The sequence below is a fragment of the Crocuta crocuta genome, unplaced genomic scaffold (assembly GCF_008692635.1).
Source record: "Crocuta crocuta isolate KB4526 unplaced genomic scaffold, BGI_CrCroc_1.0 scaffold24, whole genome shotgun sequence".
NCBI classification, from domain to species: Eukaryota; Metazoa; Chordata; class Mammalia; order Carnivora; family Hyaenidae; genus Crocuta; species Crocuta crocuta.
In genome coordinates, this window is record NW_027530974.1 from 9,507,057 (window position 1) to 9,517,199 (window position 10,143).

The 10,143-nt window shown below is 43.6% G+C and overlaps 1 long non-coding RNA gene across 3 annotated transcripts in view; it reads left to right on the forward strand.

The window, feature by feature from the left end:
* The first annotated feature begins 7,385 nt into the window (after window positions 1-7,385).
* Window positions 7,386-10,143, forward strand: part of LOC144236449 (uncharacterized) — a 13,532-nt gene continuing 10,774 nt past the window's right edge. The window contains exons 1-2 of one of the 3 annotated variants that reach the window (XR_013336546.1): window positions 7,386-8,019; window positions 8,745-8,852. This is a non-coding gene — a long non-coding RNA (uncharacterized LOC144236449). Of the gene's footprint in view, window positions 8,020-8,345; window positions 8,375-8,418; window positions 8,531-8,744; window positions 8,853-10,143 lie in introns of those variants that run through there. The other 2 variants (XR_013336547.1, XR_013336548.1) reach the window with 2 other exon arrangements.

Sequence of the window (10,143 nt, forward strand, 5' to 3'; positions counted from 1 at the left end):
GCCAAGTCAGACACTTAACAGAGCCCCCAGGTGCCCCCCCACCTCAATTTTTTGAGAGTTTTTATCATGAATAAATGTTAAATCTTGCCAAATGCTTTTTCTGCATCTATTGAGAAAATTATAGGTTTTTTAATCCTTTGTTGATATGGTGTATGCTGTTGACTAATTTGGGAATATTGTACCATCCTTGCATTCCAGGACTAAATTCCACCTGAATGTGATGAATGATTTTTTTTTATTGTTGTATGTGGCTTGCTAATATTTTGTTGAGGAGTTTTGCATCTTTGTTCATTAGGGGTATTGGCTTGTGGTTTTCTTTAATTGTGGTGTATTTGGTTTTGGTATCACAGTAATACTGGCCTTACAGAATGTATTTGGAAGCTTTCCTTCCTTTTTTAATTTTTTGGAATTGTTTGAGGAGAATAGGTATTAAATCTTCTTCAAATATCTGATAAAATTCTATTTTGAATCCATCTGGTCCTGGACTTTTATTTTTTGGTAGTCTTTAAATAACTGATTCAATTTTATTAACTGTGATCAGTCTATTCAGATTTTCTATTTCTTCCTGGTTCAGTTTTGGAGGATTATAGTTTCTAAGAATTTATCCATTTATTTTAGGTTTTCCAGTTTGTTGGAATATAATTTTTCACAGTAATTGCTTATAATTTTTTTGTGTTTTTGTGGTATGAGTTGTTACTTCTCCTTTTTCATTTGTAATTTTATTTATTTGGGTCCCTTTATCTTTTTTTTTTTTCTTGATTAGTTTGGCTAAGAAATTGAATGTTGTTTATCTTTTGAAAGGACCAGCTCTTCATTTTATTGATTTTTTTCTTTTTTAAGTGTCTGTGTCATTTATTCTGCTTTGCTCTTTATTATTTCCTTTCTTCTACTTACCTCAGGCTTTGTCGTTCTTTTTCTAATTCCTTTAGGTTTTTGGTCAGACTATTTGAAATTTTTCTTTTTCCTTGAGGCAGGCCTGTACTGCCATATACTTTGCTCTTAGAATGCTTTTGCTGTGCCCCAGAGATTTTGGACCATTATGTTTCCACTTTCATTTGTTTCCATGTTTTTTAAATTTCTTCTTTGATTTCTTCATTGGCTCATTGATTGTTTAGTATCATGTTGTTTTGTCCCCATGTGTTTGTTTTTTTCTTGTGAATTATAACTAGTTTCATACTGTGGTGGTCAGAAGAGATACATGGTTTGATTTCAGCCTTCTTAAATTTACTGAGGCTCATTTTATGGCCTAACATATGATCTATTTCATGTGCACTTGAAAAGAATGTGGATTCTATTGTTTTGGGTTGAATGTTCTGTATATATCTGTTATGTCCATCTGGTCCAATGTGTCATTCAAAGACTGCTTCTTTATTGAATTTCTGTCTAGATTATCTACCCATTGATGTAAGCAGAGCATTAAAGTCCCCTACTTTTGTATTATCATCGATTTATCTCTTTATGTCCATTAATATTTGCTTTATGTATTTTGATGCTCCAGTGTTGGGTGTATAGATATTTACAGTTGTATCCTCTTGTTGGACTGATCCCTTTATCATTATGTAATGGCTTTCTTTATCTCTTGTTAAAATCTTTGTTTTAAAACCTATTTTGCCTAATATAGGTATTGCTACCCTGGCGTTTTTTTGTCACTTCCATTTGCATGGGGAATATTTTTCAATCCCTTCTCTTTCAGTCTGTATGTGTCTTTACATCTGAGGTGAATCTCTTGTAGGCAGCAGATAGATGGGTCTTGTTTGTTTTGATTTTTAGTTCCATTCCACCACTGTCTTAAAAAAAAATTTTTTTTAATGTTTATTTCTGAGAGAGAGAGACAGACAGAGTGCAAGTGGGGGAGGTACAGAGAGAGAGGGGGAGACACAGAATCTGAAGCAGGCTCCAGGCTCTGAGCTGTCAGCACAGAGCCCAATGCGGGGCTCAAGCCCACAGACGGATAGATCATGACCTGAGCAGAAGTCAGACGCTCAACCGACTGAGCCACCCAGGCACCAGAACCAACCCAATCACCTCTGTCTTTTGATTGGAGTATTTAGGTCATTTACATTTAAAGTAATTATTGATAGTAATGTATATATTGCCATTTAAAAAATTTTGTTTTCTAGTTGTTTTTGTACTTGTTTCTTCTCTTGCTCCCTTTCTTTGTGATTGATGAATATCTATAGTGTTTTATTTGCCTTTCTTTCTCTTTATTTTTTGTGTATCATAGGTTTTGGGTTTATGGTAACCATGAGGTTATTGTTTACACCTAAGTAAATGGCATTCCATGTTAATTTGATGGTCATTTAAGTTCAAACACATTCTTAAAGAGAAAAAATATATTTTTCTGTTTCCCTCTTCTCTTTTTACTCCCTTCTACACATTTAAAATATGTGCTGTCTTATTTTACATCTTTTTATTTCTTCTTTGACTTATGTCTAATTGTGGCCATTTCTTTTCCACTTAAAGAATTCCTTTTAACATTTCTCATAATGTTAATTATGAGATTTTATGATTTAATGGTGATAAACGACTTTATCTTTTTATAAATTACTTTATCTTTAGACTACTTTAATGATTTTATGATTTAATGGTGATAAACTAGTTTATCTTTTGTTTGGGAAATTTTATCTCTCTTTCAGATCAGAATGATAGCCTTGCCAGGTAGTCTTGATTGTAGGTTTTTTGCTTTCAGCACTTGGAATGTACTATGCCACTCTCTTCTGGCCTGCACAGTTTCTGCTGAAAAGTCAGCTGATAGCTTTATAAGTTTTCCATTGTAGGTAACTGTTTCTTGCTGCTTTTGAGATTCTCTCTTTATCTTTAACCTGTGACGTTTTAATTATTATGTGCTATGTTGTGGACCTCCTTGGGCTCATCTTGTTTGGAACACTCTGTGCTGCTTTGACTTGGGATATCTATTTCCCTCATTAAGGTAGGAAAGTTTTCAGTTATTTCTCTTTTTAAAGTTTTTTTATTTTTAATTTTTTTTAATATTGTATTTAATTTTGGGAGACAGAGAAAGAGAGCAGCATGAGCAAGGAAGGAAAGAAAGAGAGGAGATACAGAATCTCAAGCAGGTTCCAAGCTGTCAGCACAGAGCCTGACGTGAGGCTCAAACCCATAAACCATGAGATCATGATCTGAGCCAAAGTCGGTTGCTTAACCGACTGAGCCACCCAGGCACCTCAGTTTGTTTATTTTGAGGGGTGGGTGAGAGACAGAATCCCAAGTGGGCTCCACACTCCATGCTGAGCCTGATGTGGGGCATGGTCCCACCACTGTGAAATCATGACCTGAACTGAAATCAATATCAGACACTTAACCAACTGAGCTACTCAGGCACTCCTTCAGCTTTTGTTTCTTTAAATAAGTTTTCTACACATTTCTGTCTCCTCCTCGGACCCATATAGTGCAAGTGTTTGTTCACTTGATGTTACCTAAGAGCTCTCTTAACCTCATTAAAAAAAATTTTTTTTCTCCTTTGTTTAGCTTTCCATTACTCTTCCATATTGCTGAAATGTTCCTCTGCATCTTCTAATCTGTTGATTCCCTTTAGTGTTTTCTTACTTCAGTTATTGTATTCTTCAGCTCTGCTTGGTTCTGTTTTTTTTTTTGTTTTGTTTTGTTTTTTTAAGTTTGTTTTTGAGAGCGAGAGAACCAGTGGGACAGGCAGAGAGGGAGACAGAGGATCAGAAGTGGTCTCTGCTGATAGCAGAGAGCCTGATCCGATGCGGGGCTCAAACACACACACTGCGAGATCATGACATGAGCTGAAGTTGGACACTTAACCGAATGAGCATCCCAGGTGCAGCCTCTGCTGGGTTCTTTTTAATATTTTTCTGTCTCAGAGTCCTTCTATTTTTTTCTCCAGTCCAGTAATATCTTTGTAATCATTAGTTCAAATTTTTTTATCAGACATATTGCTTATCTGTTCCATTTGGTCATTTTTCTGGTCCTTTTTCTGAGTTTTTTTTTTTTAAGCATTATTCCTCTGTCTCCCCATTTTGCTTGACTTTCTGTGCTTATTTCTGTGGATTAAGCAAAATAGCTACTTCCTTAAAGTTGAAGGCGTGGTCTCCTCTATGGTGTCCCCTATGTAGATAGTGCGTGTGTTGTGACTTCTGCTTGAGCTGTGGCTGTATACGCTAATTACTTTTATAAACCATGGCTTTTTACAGAAAGGATAAAAAAATAATATTTAAAAAACAGTAAACACTAAAATAAAAAGAATATGACCAAAAAAAAAAAATAAAAACAAGACCTGACAAATTTTAAAAAGTAAAAGAAATAAAAACCCTACAAAACCATAGCTTGTTTTCTGTACCCCAGCACCACAGGGTAGCTAATGTGAGCTTGGGAATGCTGGGCTTACTGAGGTGGCTTACTCACCATGAGCCGGACGCTGTTCTGGTCTGAACTTAAAAAAAAAAAAAATTTAATGTTTACCTACGTGAGAGAGAGAGAGAGAGAGAGAGAGAGAGAGAGAGAGACAGTGTGAGTGGGGGAGGGGCAGAGAGAGGGAGGCAGAATCCGAAGCAGGCTCCAGGCTCTGAGCTGCCAGCACAGAGCCCAATGCGGGGTTTAAACCCACAAACCATGAGATCATGACCTGAGCTGAAGTCTGACGCTCAGCCGAGCCACCCAGGCGCCCATGTTCTGGTCTGAACTTTTACAGTGGAGGGGAAGAGAACCTTCCCAGAGGTCCTCAGCCCATTTAAACCTTTTTTTCCTTGTGTCCCATCATGACCTGGGCTGCTGTGAGCTTCAGGACACTAGGGTTCCTGAGGTCACAAGCTCCCTGTGATGACTAGACTCACCACTTATGCTGTCAGGGCCTTCCAATATGGCGTCTGAACCTACCCCTTATGGGCAGCCAGGCCTCGCTCCAGTCTGGGCCCTTCAGGTGGAAGGGAGAGAGCTCCCATAGTTCCTCTACCTTTTAAAAAATTTTGTTTACATTTACTTTTTGAGAGACAGAGGCAGAGCACAAGTGGGGGAGGGGCAGAGAGAGAATGAGACAGAATCCGAAGCAGGCTCCAGGCTCTGAGCTGTCAGCACAGAGCCAGACATGGAGCTTAAACTCAAACCGTGAGATCATGACCGGAGCTGGATGCTTAACGGACTGAGCCACCCAGCCTCCTCTGCCCCTTTAAACCGTGGTTCTTTTTCCGTGTTCCAGCATGTGTCTAGGGCTGGTGTGGGCCTGTGGACCCTGGGTTCGCTGATGTCACCAGCCCACTGAAACAACCAGACCTGTTTGCCATGGTGGCTGGACTCTTTCCAGTCCAGGCTTCTAAGAGAGGATGGGAATGTAAACTGTGTCATTCTCTGGTCCCTCTGACCTGGAACACTTTCCTGCAGACTCTTGCTGCTTGGCAGAGTTCTGTGTTGTCTCTTTTATGTGTTAGTTGCTCTCTTAAACCTTTGTTTTTTTCTGTGCCCAAGGACAGAGAGGGACCTGTTCCTAATTTCTCAGTACTGTCCTTCCCCACTGCTGGTCACAGATTTAGGAGTGGGGATTCCCTTTGTGACACATCTCCGCCTCTCTTGCTGGTTTCTTTGCCTTTGGTTGTTTAGTAGCTGTTCAGTCAGCCCTCGATCATTCTTCAGGAGGAATTGTTCCATTAATGATGTAATTTGGTGTGTTCTGTGGGGGGAGGGGAGTTCAGAGTCTTCGTACGCTGCCATCTTGAATTGGAATTGGACTTCGCAGTTTGAAACCCAAGCTGGGCTGCGTGAGTGACCTTCCCCTTTGTGTCTCTCCCACCCCGTGGCTCCTTCTCCACCCTTGCTGTGGCGAAGAGAGTGAGGCCAAGCCTTTCCCAGGGGCAGGACACCCCTGGGCTGCTCTCTGTGTGGGGTTTGCTCAAGGTCAGAGATGGCTTTAAGGAGATTCCGCAGTGATGTGGATTCTGAGTATTTTCCTGTGGGAACAAAGTGACGGCCTGGCTGCCTGATCCCTACCCTCAAACTGCAAGTTCATACAGACTTGCCCTCCCACCACAACTCACTCACCTTCACTCTCTTTTAGCGACTATAGCTCTCCCTCCATGCTTCCAATTCTTAGACATTGATTTGGGGGGTGGGGGGGGAGCTTTCACTCTAAAGTTCCTGAAATTTGCTAACTGCCTCCCATTGACTAAACTGAATGCCCTTTTATCAGCATTTGCCCAGCTGATAACCTTGCAGCATTTGCCTCTGTTTAAATATTCTCTTTCCTTGGCCTCTGGGACACTACTTCCTCCTCTTTCTATCGGTGCTTCTTAGGCTTTCCTTTCTGGTTAATTCTCTGGGAGGTGCCAGGTTTCTCCTCTCCCTATCTTTTAAGCACAAAGGTTTCTTGACCCCCAGTGCATTTGCACTTGCCTGCTAGACAAGCCCCAACTGGGTATCACGCACGCACCTTATACCGAGTACGTCCCCAACTCACTCATCATCTGCCGCAGCCCTGTCCCAGCGCAGACCCTCCCCTGCAGAGCTCATGGCATCGCCCTCCTCTCCTGTGCTAAGCTCAGAACCTTGTGTTTGACTCTTCCCCTCCCCTACCTTAAAGTTTTTATGGCATCTTCCAATAAAATCCATTTGATCTTCCCCTCCCAGTTCTGTCTCTCTGCCCCTGGCTTCTCCTAGCTCTTCTCCTTCCTCCAGTTATCAAGTTCTCTTTCTCCATAGCATCTAACCCAGTATCCATCTCCCCGCTGACTCCTGTCCCAGCTCCCTGTTAGTGGCAGTCAAGGCTGTGCACGTTCAGCCTTATCTTCTACCCCTACCTGTCACCCTGTCCACCCTGTAGTGAAGCTGCCTCTTTACTAGTGGAAGTTTCCGGAATGCACAGTGACAGCACTGTCATTGCGCCTTTCTCTAATACTGTTGCTTCTGCTGGAAAAAGTCTTCACCTGTTCTCTCCTCCTCCCACCCCTGAGTCTTTAAATGTGCTTCCAGGCCCGGCTCCAGTTCTGTTTCTTCACATAAGGGGCTCCTCACCTCCCCCGGTTATAACCCCTCCTCTGGGCTTGTTTGATGACCTTACTCCTGTCCGCGATCACGCACGTCTCGTGCTTCCCATGCACTTGGCCAGCTCGCTCACCTTGTGCCTTAGCAGAAATGGAAGGAAGATGACCTACGGAGCAGCCTCAGGAAGAGACAGCAGAACATCAGGGCTCCTACGGTGTCTCGGAAGCCAAAGCACAAGAGAATTTTGAGAAGGAGGCCGTGAGCCCTTTTGTGGGGCAGTGAAGCCAAGAAGGGTAGAAACAAGTCCTGGGGTCTTGGTCATTTTACCAGGGGAACATGTGATCGGTTTTTTTTTGTTTTTTTTTTTAATGTTTTTCATTTATTTCTAGGAGAGAGAGAGAGAGAGGGAGCGTGAGCAGGGAACGGTCAGAGAGAGAGGGAGTCACACACTGAAACAGGCTCCAGGCTCTGAGCTGGCAGTCAGCACAGAGCCCGACGCGGGGCTCGAACCCACGAACCGCGAGATCATGACCTAAGCGAAAGTCGGACGCTCAACCGACTAAGCCACCCAGGCGCCCCCGTGTGATCGTTTTTGTGTGTTAGCTTGGTGACGCTGTGGTGCCTGCTTGCCTGGTCAAACACCAAGCCTAGATTTGCTGTGAAGGTGTTTACAGACGTGACTGACCTTTAACTCCGTGTACTTTGAATAAAGCAGGTCATCCTCCGTAGTGCGGGTGGGCCTCCTCTAACCAGTTGAAGGCCTGAAGAGCAGAGACAGGCTGAAAAAGCAGCAAATCGGCCTCAATATTGCAACACAGAAACTGAGTTTTGCGAGGCCTATTGGCCTGCTTTGCAGATTTCAGACTCAAGTTTACGCAATCGATTCTTCCCTGGGTTTCCAGGCTGCCCCTCAGATTTCACAGTTCAAGGCCCCCGCATGAGCCAAGTGCTTCAAATAAATCTCTTTATATATTATTGGTTCTGTTTCTTGGAGAATTCCAGCCAATACAGGATGCCTCAAAGCCAGTGTACTGAGACATCTCCCAGGAGTTGAAGAAACAAAGCACGGTATGTGTGTGTATGTGTGTGAGAGAGAGAGAGACAGAGTGAGAGAGAGAGAGGGAGGAAGGTGGGAGAGTCGGGGTGGTGAGACTATACAGACAAATGTCAATGAGTCCAGAATTTTTTTTGTTTTTTAAGAAAACTAGCATCTGTAAGTAAAACAGTACGTTTCCAAGGTGAAAAGACTCAGTTTTGCATTAGGTCGGGACGTGGGTCTGTTGTCTTTGTGGCCGAGGCCAGGGGTGTGAGCGGCGGTGACCCGTGGTAGGGGCGAGTGTAACTCTGTGACATGGGCCAGCTGTGTGCACAGCTCTGTGACACTGGCTTCTGCAGGACACTCTCATCAGGAAGCTCAGAGGCAGTAAGTCTGATGGGGGTCAGTGTGTTCTCGGGGGCCCCGGCTCACTCTTGATCTCCCCACTCTGAATCTACCCTTCCTGACGGCCTGCCCGCCCGGTGGCCTTGTATTTTAAGTTCTTTCTCCTGTGGGAACAAAATACAAGTCCGTGCCCCCCGTGTAAGTGGTGTCTGTGAACCTGGTGTGTTACCGGAAATAGCAGGGTTTACAGAGGGTGGCAACTGCTTGTTTTCCCCCTAGAAGGTGCCCGCTGGGCATGAGCTCTTAAGAGCAGAGCGCTTGTCTGTTCTCTTCACCATTTTATTCCAAATGCCGGGCACATAGGAGGCACTCAAATACTTGTTCAAGTAATGGTGACTCCATTGGCTCCTAGGTGTTTAACCTCTGGAATTTTCTTGGACAAAGTCTGCTCGTCTATATGGACAGTTTCCCATCCGTCACAACTATCTCAGGCATTGCCTCCTGTAGGAAAGTTTTCTTGGTAAGCTATTTTTTTTTTAAGTTTATTTTTAAGAGAGAGAGAGAGAGACTGGGGGAGGGGCACAGAGGGAAGGGGAGAGAGAATCCCAAACAGGCTCCGTGCTGTCACCGCAGACACGGGGCTTGAACTCATGAACTGTGAGATCGTGACCTGAGCAGAAAGACGTTTAACTGACGAAGCCACCCAGGCATCCTGTTTTTTAACACTTCCATCACTTTATAACTAAACATTTCTCCATCTGCTTAACCACACAATGAACTCTCAGGGCAGATAGTTCACGTGGGGCGTGTCTGCATTTCTAGTGTAACACACAGCACGGGGCGAGGGAGGTTTGACAAATACTGAAGTGAACATTACTGTTTCCAGAGTTTGTCAGATCCCAGAGGACTACACCAGCGTTAGAGAAATAAAGGCCAGTTTTACACGGACTGGCCCAGGTAGAGTGCTTACAGCAGAGCAATCTGCAACTTCTGTTTGCTACTAGCAGGTGTGAAGTTCATTTCCCTCTGCATCTATGACAGCAACCCAGGCAAAACTGCGAAACTTTGCCTTCTGTCGTCCAACACTCAGGAGTCAGACCCAAATGCCTTTGGGGCTCGGCCAGGTTTACTGACTGAAGGCAAAAGGTAGCTGTGGCTCCAGGCTACAGACGGCAGAGATGGGCGCCAAGAGCTTGGCGTGCTGCTGACCGTGACCTGGCGTCAGACACCTTCGGACAGGGCTCCCCGTGAGCTGCCCCGCAGAACCGCGATGACTGCATTTACACACTGCTCGATGCGGGTAGAAGTTAGATTTGCGCGCCCTCTGTTATTCTAGTGTCTCCTCTACACGCTTTAATGTGGGAGAATGACCTGCAAACGATCGCCTTTACTCTTCAGGACTGAAAGTCACGTGTCACTTGGTGAAGGGATATTTCAGGTGACCGTAGCCTTGGAAGGGTGCTTATTTCTTTGCTTTGGAATAAATAGAACTTTCCCTTAGGTACATGAATGTCACGGACTCTGAAGAAGGCCCGCTGTCATAAAAACACACTGGAATTTTCTTTATAGACAAACTGAGAAATGTATTTAGGTGAATGCTCACCACCTATAAGCAGCTCTTTCACTTTGAAACAAACTACTAGGTCTTGCCACGGAGACAAAAAGGAAGCCTTTTTACATGTGAATTGGTTCCACCCACTGTTTAAAAATGAAACCTCAGTAGGTTAAAACTCTTTAAAATGTCCTCTCCAGCATACCCCACCCCCACACCAAAATCTCTCATCCCCATTCAGATAGCTAAATAAAAATTT